Source organism: Struthio camelus, chromosome 10, assembly GCF_040807025.1.
Source record: "Struthio camelus isolate bStrCam1 chromosome 10, bStrCam1.hap1, whole genome shotgun sequence".
Lineage (NCBI taxonomy): Eukaryota > Metazoa > Chordata > Aves > Struthioniformes > Struthionidae > Struthio > Struthio camelus.
In genome coordinates, this window is record NC_090951.1 from 1988895 (window position 1) to 2006697 (window position 17803).

At 39.5% G+C, this 17803-nt stretch overlaps 1 protein-coding gene across 10 annotated transcripts in view; it reads left to right on the forward strand.

Annotated features, from left to right (window-relative positions):
* ANKRD11 (ankyrin repeat domain containing 11) overlaps window positions 1–17803 on the forward strand; it is a 170251-nt gene that overhangs the window by 11901 nt on the left and 140547 nt on the right. For 9 of the 10 annotated variants that reach the window (XM_068956285.1, XM_068956284.1, XM_068956295.1 and 6 more), the window contains one exon: window positions 16244–16323. The gene's annotated coding sequence lies outside the window, so the exon portion shown is untranslated. Of the gene's footprint in view, window positions 1–15522; window positions 15543–16243; window positions 16324–17803 lie in introns of those variants that run through there. The other variant, XM_068956287.1, reaches the window with a different exon arrangement.

Consider the following 17803-nt stretch of genomic DNA (forward strand, 5'->3'; position numbering starts at 1 on the left):
CTTCTTGGTTTTCAGTAAGTAAGTTATAACTGATTAAAATAAGTCACTATTCCAGTTTTGGTCAGATCTCTATAAATATTCTGAGTGACTTAGCCTCTTGTTTAAAACATTTTCTCCTGGGATGAAGAGGTATAAATGTGCTCTTTGTCTGCAGCCATGAAAATGAAAGGATCACAGCATTCAAAGCATGGATGTTATAGCTGCTGAGAAACTATTTCTCAAGGAATGTATATTTTAGATAAATGTGCAGATACCTTTGTTAAGGTTGTTTGCTTGCCATTCTGTGAGCTTGAATAATTTTATTCTAAATACATAAAAACTTGAAAACAAAACTATAATCCTTATCTTTGGATGATCTATTAGCTGTTATATCTAGCCTTTTACTTATTTTTGTCAACACACGTGTGACTATAAACATTTTATCCAGAATGGCCTTGCAAATGTTGCTGCATTTACGCATATTGTCATGGAGAATAATTTTCATTTAACTGTAATTTGCTTTATATTTTCCTCCCTGGTTGCTATAGAAACACAGTCCAATGTGGCAGTGACTACTAACAGGAGCTAGGTTATGCATTGCCTTTATAATGGACCTCTGTTAATCATGCTGCAGTCTTCACTGAAGGAACCATGGTTATTTGCAGGAGGCACTTTATTTATATAAACTGTGAGATGTGGTCCCTCAGAGTAACGTTCAGAGTTATCAAGTATGCTTTTCTCTTCAGCAGAAGTTTGGTCATGAAAACTGCCTATGTATTATGATGATTCTGGAATTGGATAGATTTACTTAAGTTTAATACACGAGTTAGACTTCATTTGCAAATGAAATGAAAATTGAAATAATAACCTAACTAGCAACATTCTTTCCTATGCTATATGGTTCAACTTAAGATTTTTAACTTTTGAAACATGACAATGAAACGTTTTTTTTATCCTTCTGAGTGTAAAAAAAAAAAAAAAAAGGTTGACTTGCTTTTCATAATATATCTATGTCTTTATGGTGGTTATTGCAGCTAGGTAAACACCTTTCCTGTGACACTAAGCCTCACTTCTAAGAACAACGAGCTTTGTCCAACAGAATGATAACAAAACAGTCAATCATACGAAGAAATATTTCCTTTTAGCTAAGAGCAGGTAGAAAGGGAACGGAGATGGATTTTAGTCATGTTTATTGGCTGTCTGTGGACTTTGGGTCTGTTTTGCTGCTCTCATTTTTTTGGCATCCTTGTCCATGTCTGTCTTATGCCACAGCTGCTGTTCTCTTGAACTCTGCCTACCTTTCTATTTGATTTACTTCTGCTGATGAACCCCCAGGCACAGAAAATGCAGATGAGAGGATTATGTGTGTCCACTGCAGCTGGCAAAGGAAGCTGATTTTGCAGCTGAAGACGGTGGACCATCCCAGGGCAGAGAGGGTTTAGGGCTTTAGAAATGATCCCTCTGTGCTACAATACAAGCCAAGGGAGCTAGCAGAATAGGCAAGGAGCATAATCTTCTGAGTGCGTGGGATTTGCCCTCTTCTGAAGAGCTGGGGCTTTGGGTGGTTTCTTTTCTTTACCGTGACTTGAAGTGTAAAGTACAACATGATCTCTAGGAGACAGTGTCTGTGCTCAGATACTTTACGGTTTAGGGTGCATAAGAAAATGGAAGGAGGCTGATCTGATGGTTTCTTGAATTCTTGGTACTATTTGCCTTCCAGCTACCAGGAAGATAAGTATCATATTGGTATCACTGGCATCAGTTCAAGTTGAACTCCTCGTTTGGCAATTGATTCATTTTTGCTTAACAGGATGAGCTAAAGAAGAGAAAACCACATCAGATTTTTTTTTTTAGTCTGTATACTTTTATGGCAGAAACCTTAAGCTATGTATTGGAGACATGGATTTCACTTACTTCCAGAACCAGATTGCTCAAAATGAATTTTTAGTTTTGTTTTAGGACTTCTAGGAAACTTGTACGTTGGCCCTTTCTTTCCTTTTTTCTGTGGTTAGTGGCTAATTGTCTGATATGTAATTCCAGATTATTCTAGTATGTGGATACTTTCACAAGCATATGATCTCACATTTATTTCTTGATACCTTATGAAATAAATTGAGTAACATTTTGTTCTGTAATGAAGTGTTAAGCAACTAACCATTTTCCTGTAATAGGATGTTATCACTATTTGTTTATACATTATTTAAAGCATTTGGAGGAGGTAGGGATAAGGAGGGGAGGCAGGGCTGAAACCAGTTTTATTTTTCTTATACCTACACACCATATTTAAGTACAGTTTTGCTTGCTTCCTATGAAACTTACGAGCTATTATAAAATTTTATGTGATGTGTAAGCACGGTGCACTGTTTACACTGTGTGTGTATGGAGTAGCCTCGTCCCCTCTTTGGAGCAAATGACAGTAACACAGTAAATGTGGAATTCTCTCCTGTACGTGCGGATAATGGGAGAGAGGGTGTCCGGGTATGGCTCCTGGTAAGCTATCTAGATTAGAAGCTGTAATCCCCTTGGACTCTGTTCTGCATTAATAACAATCATTCACCTCTGTTTTCCGTTGCTTAGTTCTGTGTCTTTTGCTGTATGATGTCAGTGTGCTTTTTTGTTGCTCAGAAGAGGCAAGTGTGATTCATAGTCGGTCTGGCCTAATTTTAATAAGAGTCTAAAAAAATGACTTGGCTATAATCAGAATTTTGGATCTTATGTAGCCTTTCTACGTTTCCTCTTTTTCTGCGTGTTGTTGCCTAAGCATTTGAAAGCGACCATTTATTTGTGTTCTTTAGTGACAAATTTGGGATAACGCGAATGTACCTCTTTGAAGGGGGTAGATAGTTAACGTATTCTAACATTCTGAGATGCCGGCGCTGCTAAGGTATCAAATAGGATGTTCAGATTTGCTGGCAATTCGTGAAATAATTAACACTTACTCTTTTGTAATTCACAAATTTTATCTGAATTTTATTCCAATTTTGTTTAACTTCAGCTACTTCAAAACCAAGTGTTCCAAACACAAGGCTTTATAAGTTGGAAGCATTTTACTTACGAGCTAAGAATTAAAATGTGAAATAACATAGCAAAATATTAGGAAACAAATTTTTGTGCTAGTGCTGAGTTGAACTGTTTTTCCAGATATCGTAGGAACAGCCTCATCTAGGACTGACGGTAGCGGCAGATGATTGCTCTTTTGGCAGTATTTCAAGTGAAGGGGTGACATTGTATTGATAGAGAATAACTGGGCAGTCTGTTAAAGTTGTTTTTAAAAAGCATGACCCTATAGCTTGTAAATGAGTGTATATGATGGCTAGCTTGAAGACAACTTAAGTTCTTTGACTTCTTTCCAGGTCTGAGGCAGCTAACTTAGGTAATCTTTGAGTGGGTCCCTCCACCCCCTCTGCCCCCCCCCCCCCAAAAAAAAAAAAAGGTGCAGTCATGAAGGGTTGCTTGATGAATTGCAATGTAAGCAGAGTTGTAGGCATAAACTAATGCCTACGGTGACTAAGTTACCTTTTGTGGAATTCATTGAATAGACTCTGTTACTTGATTATTCTGTTAAACGTTCATTTGTTAAGTGAAAGAACAGAATAGCTTTGCTGGCAGAGAGAGAGAACTTGACTCTTTCTAAAACCTCACTCTGAAACTGAGCATATTTAAAGGTTTGCTGATTTGCATTTGGTTTTGGTTTGACAGCTAATACATGACCTCTCAGAAGGCATGAAAAAGCGTTAGTCACAAACGAAGCCAAACGGTCACTCTGCTCCCTCCTTTTCTTGGACACTGGGGTTAACTTTGAGCCAGTTTGCATCCCGTGTTGTGCTTTGAAGACGACGTTGAATTTAGGTCTGTTAATTCTAATGGATTATCTGGAAGGGAGGAGCGCTATCTCCTGTGACCTGGACGCGCTACTGATTTTGGTGTGGGTGGTACTTCTGTGCGAGCTGGGAGTGTGCGGAGGAAGGTAGCTGGAGTGTGGTCAGGGAGGAGAGGGGGTTTGTCTCCTGCTCTGCGTGGCCTCTCAGAGGCGCTGCCCTCTTCGGGGTGTTAGGAGAGGTTAACCTCACGGGGCGAACTTTAACCTGTGCGAATTTCCACCCTATTGCCGCCTTCAGATGCTTTTATCTAAAACTAGGTTCGTGCTGCTGTACAATAGGCTTTTTAAGAGTTTGTCAAATTTTCCCTTTAAAGAGGAGACTTGTGTTATCAGTTAAACTATTCTGGGAATAAGTAGTAGTCTATATTTTTTGCTGTCCGCTATTCCTATTTTGCTTCTTCAAACAGAAGAAAATGGGATGGAAATAATTCTGGTTGGAATTCCCTCTCTGACCGCAATAGCAGGAGTGGGGTGGAGTTGTTTGAAAGCTTGTAATGGTACAAAACTTTGGAGGAGCAGTCTATCCCGATTTACACCAACTTCGCTGCAGGTTTCTGTTTAAATGGTCTTGACCACAGGCAGAACTGATTAAGCGCGCTTTGGCTGTATCAGATCTGGTTCGCTCTGCTACATTCTTTCATTAAGTTGTGTTCATTTGGTTGTAATTTAGCACTTTTTTTTTTTTTTTGATGAGAAAATGAAAGCCTACTAGTGTAACACCTATAAACAGTACTTAGAGTTATTGCTACCTCTGTGTGTTATGATTCATCTTTTAGGTAGACAAGTTGCAACCCTCAGTATCTCATTTTAGTTCGGAACAAATTCCGCCGCTGCGCTGAGGCGCGAGTGGCTTACGGAGCCGGTGGTGATGCTTCTGCTTATTGTAAGGCTTAGCTGTTTCTGGGTGGCTTCTGAGAACGCTTTATGGTAGCGGTAGCGCGAGGGCTAGTTTAGACACAGCGCTGCTGGCTGCAGGTGAGTTTACTACCTGCGTTGAACAACTCGACTGTTGAAATGGTAGCAGCAAGTTATAACTTGAATTCTTGCTGCTTCTGCCACTGGTGAAGCTCTAGCGGGTGTTTAAATTCTAGGCTACAGAATGACTTGCAGCAAACATTGCTTAAGTATGTGTAGCTTTGATTTCAATGCTTATTGTTTTCTGTTTGTTCGTAACAGAGACAAGACGCAGTTTTTTGCCTCTCAAGCTATTTAAGATTCACTGTACATTTTTCTCTCTCCTTTCATCTTTGGGTTTACTTTGACTCATTTTGATATGGAAGCTCACCTGCTGTATTGGCTAGCATTGTATCTGCGTGATGAAGGAAAGTACACCTGCATGTGTTTTGCTGACGCCTTCTGCTGATGTTAATTGGCAGTAGGGCTCAGTCAGAAGCTCCTTCGACAATCTAAACAATTTGCAAGGAAACTTTCTTTAAAATACCAATGGCATTAGAGGGACTCGGGCTTAAAATTAGAAACGGTTTATGATGCACAGTTGTAGTTGTTTACCTTGAACCAAAATTATCTTATTTCCCGAGTTAAAAACGTCACGTCAGCTTGCCGAAGCAAGATTTGATGACAAAGGAATTGTTTTTAGCCACCAGCAGAGCAAAGAACACTTGAAGAATGTGTCTGAATATGATTTTATAACCTGAAGTATAGCACGCTCCGGATTTTAAATTGGCTCTGGAAGTTGCATGGGTTTATGGGTAGGCCACTTGGCTGAGGATCAAGGGACTCCAGTTTAATCCCAACTCTCTGTTGTCCTTTTGTCCTCTGTCTGTTTTCCTTGCCACCCTCTGTGTCGTTTATTTGGATTGCGATCTGTTTTGAAGGAAGGGATATGCCCTTTCACTAGGTGTTTGTAGATTGTTCTTGGGGTGTGGTTTCACGGCGCTGCGTGAGCCGGTTCCCCAGCGTGCCGAGCAAGGGGACAACGCTGTGCCACCTTCTCTGAACACGCGCTGGCTCTTGTCTCGTCGTACAAGTCAAATCAGCTTTCTTAAAATGGTAGAGCAGTACCCTGGCAGAAGACAATGAATAATTTTTGCTGGGCCAGCAAGTTGGACTGGCTTATGGATAAGCTCCAGAAGTAGCCCAAGGAGAAGCAGGGCATGAGGTGGCTGGGAGGGGGCATGAGATCTCCCTTTTCAGCTTCACTGAGCTGTTCAAATCGGCTTTAACCTGTTAACTTCATTTGGAGTCATCCAGTCCCTCTTTAGGAGCTGGAGGCACCCCTGAATCATTTGATTTCCTTTTTTTTTTTTCTTTTTTTATTTAGTAAAGGTTTGCGGTGATTCCGAGTGGATGAGTTTTGCTATGCCCCCCTCGTGCCAATTTTCAAGCTTGCTTTCTATAGCTGAGATGAGACTGTGCAGCAGTCTGCTTCATCTGGGTTGTAGGTACTGTTAAGATGTTCATTTTTCAGGAGAAAGAATGGAAAATGGGAGGGGAGCAAATTCTTTACTGATGGCAACTGCTACTTAAACCTGTTCAGGGCTTATAATAGAAGGAACAAATTCTGTAGAAGCTGTTGATGCTTCTGATTTATGCGGTATTTTTTTTTAAAGAATCTCTTTTTATTCTGACCTTAACTTGCCAGGACCTAGACAGTAGGGAAAAGATTCCATGTGTAAATCGAGGAGGCACTTCCTTTAAGGTTTATCCTTGCTATATAATTTGAGGTGATTGTAAGCCACTAGTCATGACTGTGGAAACTGAAGGCTTGAGTGCATTTTTACGATTGCATTTTTTTTGCTTTTTCTGAGGTCATCAAGCCAGGTCTGCGACTGTGGCAGGTAACAGCATCATATCATTGTTTTCATGCATGCAAATTCTCTGTTGTGAGCCTTGGAGTGAGACCTGCATATTCTTAAGACGAGAGTCGTGTGCCCGAGTTGCAGAAGTATCCGGTTGTGATGCTTGTGTGACTACATGTCATTTTCCTGGCTGAGGAGGCTGATACCGCTGTTTGGAGCGGATGATCATCAGGCACTTCTTGCAGAAGTTGGCTCTATTTTTTTCCCCTTTGAGAGAGACTATGTGCATGTTCTTGAAGGCTGAACGGTGACTTCCTTGACTCCTCCTTGGCTAATTAGTGTTTTTTAAAAATGGAATGCCTGCATCCTTTTCACAAATCAGCTTTCAGAAAGGAAAGGAAATAGTTCAGTTATTAATAGTAACCTGTGTCCAATTTGCCACTAAATTTCATGATTGCAAATATCTGAGACTCTGTAAAAGGTGACAAGTGTGTCTGTCTCTCTCTCATTCTTTTTTTTTTTCTCCATCTTAAGAATGTTCTGTATCCTCTCCATGTGTTTAGAACAGCATGGAGTAAGAAATTGCAGAATCATACTCTCCAAAAAAAAAAAAAGGGGGGGGGGAGGGGAGGGAGGAGTCTCTTCCTAGGGTAGTTGCATTTTTAACACTTGCTCCTTCACTTTAAAGAAGGGACAAAGGGAAGTCGAGTGGAATGGATGAGTAAAGGGCTCTGGGCAAAGTTACGGGGAAGGTATTCGGTCTAATGACAAGTGTGCGTGTTCCGCTTTAGACTTGCATGTGGGAGGAATGAGAAGGAGGATCTACCTTAAAATATGACAGCAGCTGTGATCCAACTTCAAATTATTGGTTTAATTCCAGAGAACATACTATTTATCTTTACTGGGCTATTGAAGGGCAACAGGCAACATCTTGGAGCTTAACTAGGACAGCTTGAAGCTTCAAGATTTTTAGCTTGATGCTTGACTTCAGTCAGTCAACATGGTGTATTGGGGGGGGGGAAGGGTTTGACCTGTCAGGCTGCTGCTCTTGTTCATCTTGTTGTTTCACATGGTAGAAATTCCACTAGATCACTGTTGTTTTTTTAGTTTTGATTTTTGTAAGGGCAGTAGGTACATTTCTAGAATGAATTGCTGCAAACGTAAGCTAGAAAAATTGGTATTTAACTTTATTTGCTAGATGACTCTGTTGCAGTTTTTACAGGTACTTGTAGAGAGCAGTCTAATCTTCTGACTTGTCTTTGTTTAAAAGCTTGACTCTCTAGCTTTTTAATATACACTGAGTTTTTAGCACTTGATTAATTTCTTCTAGGTTTCCTATTAACCTTTCTAATTTGTCAACATCCGGTAATATCACTCATGCTGTAGTCTATAATAGAGCTGTTCTTCCTCTGTTACTTTTGTTTGTATGCCCAAGAACAGCATTTGTTGCCTTTGCCTCCTGCCTTGTATTTGAACTTTATTTTCTGTTGGTTTCTGTGTTGATCTGAAAGTCTTTTTCCTGGATAATATTTTCTAAAATATTTCCCTTATGAACTGCACAGGACCTTTATTCTACATGTCTGAATGTATGTTGCTGTATGTAAGCTTAAAAAAAATTTGTAACCATCCATGTGAATATCTGACAGTAGAACAATTGGACTGGAGATGCATTTCTTCTCAGATGGGGCTCAGGCAAATGTTTAGCAGCTGGAATTTACAATTTCTTCTTCTCGCTTAAATGTGAACTAAAAATTATCATGGAACGATTCTGCTTTGAAAAACCACATTTGTGCATTCTGCATCTGTGTCAAATGGTTCAGGAGTTAACAGCTTACTATATCCTAAAATAACAGCTTGGAGATTCTGGAAGTGTTGATATTAAATTTTATGTCTGGATAGCTAACCAAATCAGTCTATCTGAAGGAAGAGATGATGCTATTGCTCTTTGCTGATGCTTTTATCAGAAGCACTTTCTCACATGCTTAGACTGTATATTTGTTTTGCTGTGTATCAACAGTAATTGTTTTTCAAAAGCAAGACGATGACTCTTGAATATGTCGTACTTAGGCCTGCTTCTCTATTCAGTGATCTGTATGTGCTTGACTGTGCATCATCTTGGAGGAGACTCAACCAGGTTGGAAAGACCCAGCAGTCTTAGGCAAATTACATTTCATACTGGAGCGCTAAAAAAAGAATAATAAAGGTCTGGAGGATTATTTGGAAGCAGTAGGGCCAAAGAACTAGGAGGCCTGTAGCTTCCCCGGCTATTTAAGTAACAGTGCATCATTGTTTTTAGGTGCGTAAGCATTCTCTTATTCCTATCTATGATAGGGATGACCTCTTAATGTAAGTTAATGCTGTTATAAGGCAAATATTCCTAGAGTAGTTTAGATTTCTCTATTCAATTACCAATAAATGTGAATTATATTTAACTTAAGGTATCTAACTTTTTTCTTTTTTTTTCTTTTTTTTTTCTTTCTTTTTTTTTTTTTTTAGAACCACTAGAGTTTTTTATTTATGCAGATGAAATCATAGCATGGAAAACGACATGTTCTCTAGACTGACGGAACAAGTCTTGTCTCTACTTGCTAGTATAGAAGGGCAAGCTGTAGCCTTGAGCTGTAGTCCAAGGCTGGTTAAGGAAACTGCAGAAACGGTATTTTGTCTTAATACTTTCCACTCATCAGAGGAGCCGCAGAAGGGTGGTAAGGGTGAAGGGAGAGAGATGAGAGAACATGTTTGTGTATTGCTATAACTCTTAATTGTGTGCACAGAATTGAAAAATCTGGTTCAGGGGAAGCTGTTCAGGCTTGCTTTGCTCTTCCGCCACATCACTCCAAGAGAAAACTGAGTTACTGAAATCATTTAAGCTTTCAGGTCGTGCTGAGGGCTGGGACTGTTCTGACATCTCCATTCTGCCCCCCCCCCCCCCCCCCCGCCCCCAAGTACCTTTCAAATTGCTTTCATGGGTCTTTCAAGGAGGAAGCAGTGAGGTGTTATGTAATTCTAGGGATTAGCAATTTTGAGATATCCTTCAGGGGTAGAAGGAAACCAGATAACCAGTGACAAAATTGAAGTGTCCAGTAATTTCCAGGAGCTTATTACTTAACTGCTTGTTGTACGCTTGCCGATCTTTTTTTCAGTTTAGTAACGTTTAACTGGTTTTTGTATTTAAATTGCATTAAACTATCTTTGACGTACTAAAATGAATGTCACAATTTTTATTTGAACTTACGAAGTCTTACTTCTGTAAAAGGAAGCATAAAAATGTACCATACACAAGCGTCTTCTCACGTTCTCCTTATAAGCATAATGTTTGGAGTAGTTAAGAAATAGATAACAATAGTATTCAGTAATTAGGGTCACTCAAGAATATTTGGTGCTGTAAGCTGAGTTGACTGCCAAGTCAGTGTGCGACTATAATAACAAATGTAGTTTCATGAATTGAAAGGAGCACATATTTTGAGGAATAGCTAAAACATATTGAAACTAGTTATTTGACATCACAAATTCTGTATTCTTTTCTTTCATTGGAGGTCTCTAAATAACTTAGTGGTTCTTGAATTTATACTATTGTCAGCCCTCCGTTTTTTGCGGACTGTGGTGTCCGTATCAGACTTTCAATTAAAACACTTAAAGGACAATTTGGTCCCGCAAGCGGTAATTCAGGAACCACATCTTTCCCTTTGTTTTGGGTAGGATAGATTGAGCCTCGGGCCTTTCAGCCCTCACGTAAATAACTCGTTCCTCTCTGTTTTGAGGAACGTATCAAGTTATTTTATTTTTTATTTTTTTATGAAGTGGCGAAGACGACAGGAGCTTTAAAAATGTAGGTTTAAGCATGCACGTTTATCTGCAGGGCAGAAGAAAAACTTTGAGACCAAGAGTATGTTATCTACTTTGTTTCTTAAAGTTGCCAAACTAAATTTTTGCTTAATGTATGAAGTCTAGACTTCTACCCGCTTTGTCACTCTCGATCATACTGAGGTTTTGTTGTGTGTTTGGGGGTGGGGGAAAAAATAGTGGAATCCGCTCTGCACTTTGATTGCCTCCCCCCAACTCTCCCTTCAGTAATTGGCAGGGTATGAGCATCATGATTGGTGAAGTATTTGTTTTTTTCTGTAGATTCTAGTGAAAGGCAACTTCTATAGCTCAGACATTGCTGTTGAAAAGTTCTTATTAAAAAACACATACAATGGGTATAAATGCATGATCAAGTATTACTTTAGTTCCGTTGAGCTTAACAGATCGTTAAGTACATGTGCCTTTGGAGATGGTTTGTGTGTAAGCTACTGATAGGACTGGTCGGACTTCAGTTATTTATCTCTAATTTCTGCATATTGCTTAAAAACAACTCTTTCTTTCCTCCTTCTCCATCTGCAATATGCAACCTCTCCTTTCCTTCTTCAGAAAACACTTAAACTATGAGAAATGGTCTTGGTATGCTTTTCTGGGCTCTTAAGTGAAAATGTCACAAATCGGATGCTCTTTAATTAGCAGTATATGCCCTCCTGGGGCCAAAGGAAAGGTTTAACTGTTGCTGCCTGTAGAACTGTTCTTGGCTCTGAAGTGGGTGTGACAAAACCTGTTGCAAGTAACCGAGGGTGTAATTTCCACGCTATTTCTGTGTATAAGACACTTTGACTTCTTCCCTGTATACCAGCATGCGTCTTTTGGATTTTTTAACAAGAGCTGACTTTGGTACTGTAACCAAATAGCAATATAATCTGCTATTGCAGAAGGTAACTCTCTACAAATATTCCAGGAAGACGTGTAGATTGTAAGCACGTGGAGTTTTTAATGCTGTGTTTCATGTATTTTTTTCCCTTCTCAACCATTTCTCAAATTCTTGAACTTGAATGTGATTTCACAATTTGTGAAAATAGGAGGGAAGCAGATAAGCGCTGTGGAAAAAGCCTATCCTGTTCTCTACAGCTTTTTGTTCAGAAGTTAGAGCCTAAACCAGTGCCTAAATCTACTACTGATACCCTGTTGTCCATCTTACTACTGGATCACCACAATATCTGAATTAGTGCAAATCGATTTCTAAATCAAAAAATAACTTTATTTTTTGCTTCAAAAAAGCACTACTATGAAAAAACGAAATGCTGTTGAGGAGGTATTTCAAACAAGCAAGAGATTTCAAACCAGACTTAAATATGTGGATTCTTTCCTACTGCCTGTAAAGTGAAGATTGTAAATATTACCTTTCATTGCATTCAGTTGATCAAATTAAGAAATATTTAGAATTATAAAATTGTTGGATATTAAACACATTTTTCATAGGACCCGTTATAAGTGGCTCTGCATCTCTTGTATAGAGGTGATCCAGTTTTATCCTTTTATTGCTGACATCAGTCTATAGAGCACCTTCTGCTGAGCTATTGGAACCGGTTAGCATTCCCCTGTCAGATCTCAACAGCCTTTGATGTAAACAGTCTATATTTTATATATATATATATATATATATATATATATATTCTGTTTTTGTCCTATTCGCAGCTTGTGGTTGTAGAGTGCTTTTTGTCTTCAAATACTAACTTGTTATCCATAAAGATACAAGATACCCTTTTAAAAGAAGTTTTAATTATTTAATTCCGAATTTCTTCAATGCATGCTAGCAAAAATTGCACAGTACACTTCAAATCTGTGAAGTATACCGACTTGTCTGGTGTGCAGCAAGAGGAATCAATAACTAATCATTGGGTAAGCGTTGAGGACAAAGCAATCTCTATTAAAGAGTAGAAGTTGATGGGAGAACTTCAAGGGGTTGAAACGTTCTTCTTTTCTAATGGAATTGTGTCTGCTTACTTTGGGTTTCCAAATTACTTCATGTTAATATGAAATAAAGCACCACAAGTTTTGAAAGACTCTGAGACTGTTTTAAACCAGAGTCTGATCTCCTTGAACACGTCGTTATCTGGTATTTATACCACCATTTCATCGCAAAGAGCGGCTTAATGGCTGCCATTTTGCATTGCAAAATGGTTTCTGTAGCTGCAGTTCACTTTCAGTATGTGTCTGAGCCTAGCCTCTAAGTTCACGGAGGGGAAAGCAAGTGTAGTGATGCTAGTTTTTGAAGTGATTCATTTTCATCAGACTAAAGCTGAGAAGACTGTCTGGGTAAACGTTTCTAACAGATTATTAATTTTAATTTAGGCTTTTGAAAATAAAGGTTAGTTTTAAATGGAAATGTTGGATTCTGCACAACTGGAATGTTACATGAGTGACGCAAACGCGTATAACCAGCCGGGTTTTGCCCATGGTCTGCACGTTGGGCATCCTTCTCTGAAGTATTTGCTGTGCTTAATGATGTTCAGTAATTTGATATGCTTTGAACAGTTTCATTAAAAATTTTGCATTCAGTTTAATTGCAAAAGTTACTTGGCTCATATACATTAACTATCTCAGTGTTATCAGTGCTTTATGTATATTTTACGTGTGAGTTAAGTAATGAATAAAATATATCTATCTAGTCTGGGAAGCAGATGTAAATAGATCTTGAAGATTGTGCACCAGTGTGCCATGGGACAAGATTCCTTTAGACTCCCACAATGATTTGGTTCACAAATAATCCTAGTCATTACCTGGCAGTAAATAGCACTACTGATTTTTCCAGATGTGACAGCTGAAAGAAACCTCAAAACCAAAAACCTTTTTTATACCTTTCCTTTGAGTGGATAACTCTAAACTTGTAACTCTTATTATGGGGAGAAGAGGAGGAAAGGGTCAGGAGAATCATGCTGGAAGAGATGCTGTGCAACTGTATCACCGCGGATCTCCATCAAGGGCCCCCCTCAATGCCCCAGGAGTCATTTTTCGAAAAAATGGAAAAAAACATGAAGTAGCTGTATAACTTTATCTCCTGTGCTCTTTTACACAAATTACTGCAATTTCTCATTTATTTCCCTTTTGCTTGTCTACTCAGGAATTTTCCTTCTTTGGGCCTGAGCTGTGCACTTCTGCGCGTTCTTTGTGGTTTTCTTGTTTTGGCCTGCTCCTTTTCGTCATGGCTCCTAAGATTTGTTGTCTTTGCTTAGTTGCTAGCAGCTCAACCCTGACTAGCGACCTTCCATTTTCATTTGAGAGAGCAAAAATTTCTTGAAGCAGACTAGGTTGTCCTGGAGGTCGCAGGCGCCTCTGCCACCTGCCTGTCTTGGCGAGCCTGAGGGTTTCTCCTCGGAGGGTGTCCTGGTTCGTTATGCTTCGCTCAGGACCCAGGACTGGTAAAAGTTGCTCTGTTTGCAGCGTAGCTGTCCTGTTCTGCTTCAGGCTCAAGGCCTGTTCTGTTGTGGTTGGTTCTTTAAACATGATCCTGTTGGAAGGCAGATGTCCAAATGTGGCTACTTAACAGAAGGAGCTTGACGTAAGATTAATGAAAGACAGCCATAAGATAGAACTGGATGCCATGAGCTGTACAAGGCAAGTCCTGTTGAATACTATGCTGTGAAAAGATACAGGTAACTAAATTTGTTGCTGTGCACGCTGTGGAGCTGGTCCCGGGAGCTGTGCCTTAAAGAAAATTGCGGACACAGAATTTGGGAGAATAGTAATGGATTAATATGGAGTTTGTTGGCTGCTCCAAAGAAGCTTCAAAGTAAAGGCATCGGCATGAAGGCTGTTTCAAAACAGCACAAGAAGCACAACATAATTATGAGGATGATGACCAGTATTTGAAGATATTGGGAATAAGGATGATCTGTGGGGGATTCTTTGGAACTCTGTAGGAGGCAGCTGGAAAAATGGATCAAGCTAGAGGAAAAGCGGTAGTTAGTTTGGTTTGTTTGGGGTGGATTAAAAAGGACACATTTTGTACTTTGTAGTTCCACTTCTGTCATTTTATACAAAGGCGTGTATATATATATATTTTATATATGAAATAATTTTATAAAAGTTGTCCATTTAGAAGAGAAGCTAACTTGGAAAAATTCCAAATCCTCTCTTGTTAGCTAGACCAGAGATTTGACCATTGTGTCCCTCAGTATGCTTCAGAGAATCTAGGGACGTGGCTAGGATTTTGTGGGGGCAGTTTGGCAGAGATAGGGGCATGTGAAGGTGACAGTTAACCCTGTAACCTGTTTGTGCAGACCACAGTAACTTCAGACTGACTCAGGGAGGCCCAGTGCTTGAGCTGCAGGTTACTGCTGCTCGTCTGGCACGTGGAAAAGCTTTAGCAGTTGTAGTCTGTAATACAGCATCAGCTTACTTCTTTTTAAAAGGTTCCTGCCTTGAGCTAGTTCTCTGTGGAAACGTAGGAGAAGCTCGGGTACTGTTGTTATGCACCTGATGTGTTTTTTTGAAGAAGTTCTGCTTTTTCCCTTAGAGCGTACATTGAGCCTTTCTGTATCTACAGATCCCTTACTAGTGTGGAACAGCTATCTGGAGGTGGTTTCACGTGTTATGGATGTAAAACGCTATCTTACCGCCAGACTTTTACATGTGGCTTTGCCCAAGCTCTCTGCTCTTTCACGTTGCAGACCTTCAAATATATGCTTATTTGTGGTTCAGACTTGTCCTTGCTCATGTAACTTGTATGAGCTACTACCACGCTGTGCTGGCCTGCAACTTGGCCCCTTTAGGGTTAAGGAGCAGACAAGATCACCTGAATAACGATAGTGACTTCTTGTGCGGTTCTCCTTTGGAGCAGACTAGTTTTCTCTGTTGGCTTGGGGAGAAATGTATTTCTAAGCAAATGCGCTTGCCACACTTGCAGACAGAGCTCGATGACTCATAAGATAGGCAGGGTTTAGCTGTAATGCTTGTGCGCGTCGGGCTAGTCCGATGTGCGCAGGCTGACGTGACAGTCACCTGAGACGCTGGGGAAGGCAGCGCAGTTTAGCTTCTCATCTGTCGTGAGAAGTGGTAAAGCGTTCAGCTATGTCTTTTTGGAGTCAGAAGTTTGTGCCAACCCTTTTATGTACCAGGTTAGTCACGCAGTTAATGCATGTAATTCCCCTTTCCCCTCGATGTGCGAGAGCTCTCGGCGGTTCTTACCCAGCGTCTGAAAAGTCAGTTTCAGAATTTGTCATTGGAAAAATATCCTTAAAAAGGTGCAGCAAGAGAGCTGATTTAAAACAAAATAATCAAAAAATGGGGCTTTGATTAACTGCCTTTCAGAGCAAGAAACCAAAAGGTATGCTTTAAAAAAAGTTATTGTCATGGATAATTTTCTCTAACATCATTCACTTACAAAGTGAGTTAGGAGCGTAGTGCGCGTGGTGGCACTCTGCGGGCTGCTCCGGTGCCTTGTTGCGTAGTCTCAGTCCCCTGGTATTTCAAGTATTTCTCAGAGCAAGAGTGGGGGGAGATGATGGGCAGACTTTTATTATTTTTTTTTTAAATAAAATGACTCTAAAACCACACAGTTGCAGAAACCTTGAGACAAGTAAAATTTATCTGTCGTCAAGAAGTTAATTTCAGTTGCAGAACTCTCTTGATATCCTGTTAAGCTTTCCACAAATTCGTTCTTTTTTTCCCTGTTTGTACAGACCCATTATCAAATTACTTTTGGATTAGGCAAGGATTTGTATTTAGTAGCCTTCAGGTACTCAAATGTAGTATGCTTGCTTTGAATAAAATTAAATTGTATTTTAACTTTCTAATGAATTAATTTCTGTTCTTTCAGAATTCACAGTGTTTTTGGGACACGCCTTTGTTGGATTTTAATACATGTCCTGCTAACATCAGCTTTCAACTATGGAATCGGTAAATATTTACCTTCTGTCTAAGTCTCTCTTTTATTACCTAACAAATGCTTGTGTCCATGTTGATGTGTGTTAATATTTTCCTGATATTTACTGAAATTTGAGGCTAAGCATTCCAAGTTTCCATGGGATAGCTGAAATGTACTGAGCCAAGATTATCTTAGGAAATGTCTTTGGTTCTAAGAAACTCATTCATTTTTTTATCATTTCAAATGTGGCAAGTTTTTTCCCTGACTTCAGGGAAAGCAAAAGTTAGCGTTCCGATGGAGGCAATTCCAGTGCTGGTTTGTTCAGCAGGCTTCATAGCTTGCTAGTGCTGTTGACTGCTGAATAATGAAGTATCCTCCTACCTCTAGTATGTCATGGTCCTGTTTCTTTCTCTTCACTTCCAGAATATCTTAAAAAAAAAAATCTATTAATAAAGTTTAATGATGCTTTATCTCCCTGTGATTAGTATAACTGAAACTGATGGCATCTAAGATTCATTTTGGGCAGGAAAACTCTAAATATGTTGATACTGAGGTTTTCATGCAGTGTTAGAACTCAGCTTTTTGGTAACATTAGCAGAGGTAGAAATGGCTAGGTGTGCAATTGTAGTTTACTAATAGGATATCCTGGAACGGAATTTACAAAAAATGAGATTTTGCCTAAGTGTTTGGAGAGAGCATGAGAGAGGTTGGTGTATCCTCTAAGAAGCAAAATGTTATAGCTGTAACTAGTAGGGGAGAGTTGTGTTCTCGCTATTATTCTCCAGTGCTGGCAGCTCCGTGTGGTGGAAACAGAGCAAGAGCTGTTGTTCACAGCTTTCTGAGGGTTCAGCATTACAATATATACCCGGGCAGTATTATGGAGGGGAAGGTTAGTGGTGCAGAGTTGAAGGTCATCCATCCTCTGCCTGTCCAAAAACACAATGAAGAAGGCTTTTCAGCAGATAACCTACGTTGTGTTGCTTCTGCCGTGGTGCTTCGAGTACTTGGTTGACCTCTTGGTTTATGCTGCAGTGAAATAATTTGTGATTGAGTTGTCATTATGATACTAAAGGCTTTTGTTAAAGGAGAGTTACTCTATGTAGAAAAATGCAGGTCGGCTGTATCAGGTGGTTGCAAGCTTGTAGGATTCTTTTGTGCTGGGTTTTGAGAAAAAAATTAGTGTACTTTTGTTTGTCCATATTAATTCCAAGGTATTTAGATGGAGCCAAGAGGTTATTTCAGTTTCCCTTAGTGAATATTAATAGCAGTAGAAGCCTTTCACAGTGAAACAAAACAGGCTAGGCATCAGTAACTCTCCCCTGCTGCAGCTGAGTAATTAAAGTGTATCAAGTGTGAGACCTTTTGCTGTAGTATGCAGTAACTCTTTCTTTAATGGGTGTTCTGCAGTTCCTTGAAAAGCTGAGCTGGATCCCGAGATCAATTATAAAAGACATTGTTTACTACATAATGTATTTCATTGTTTGCTACAAAAATGTTTCATTCTGTTTTGAA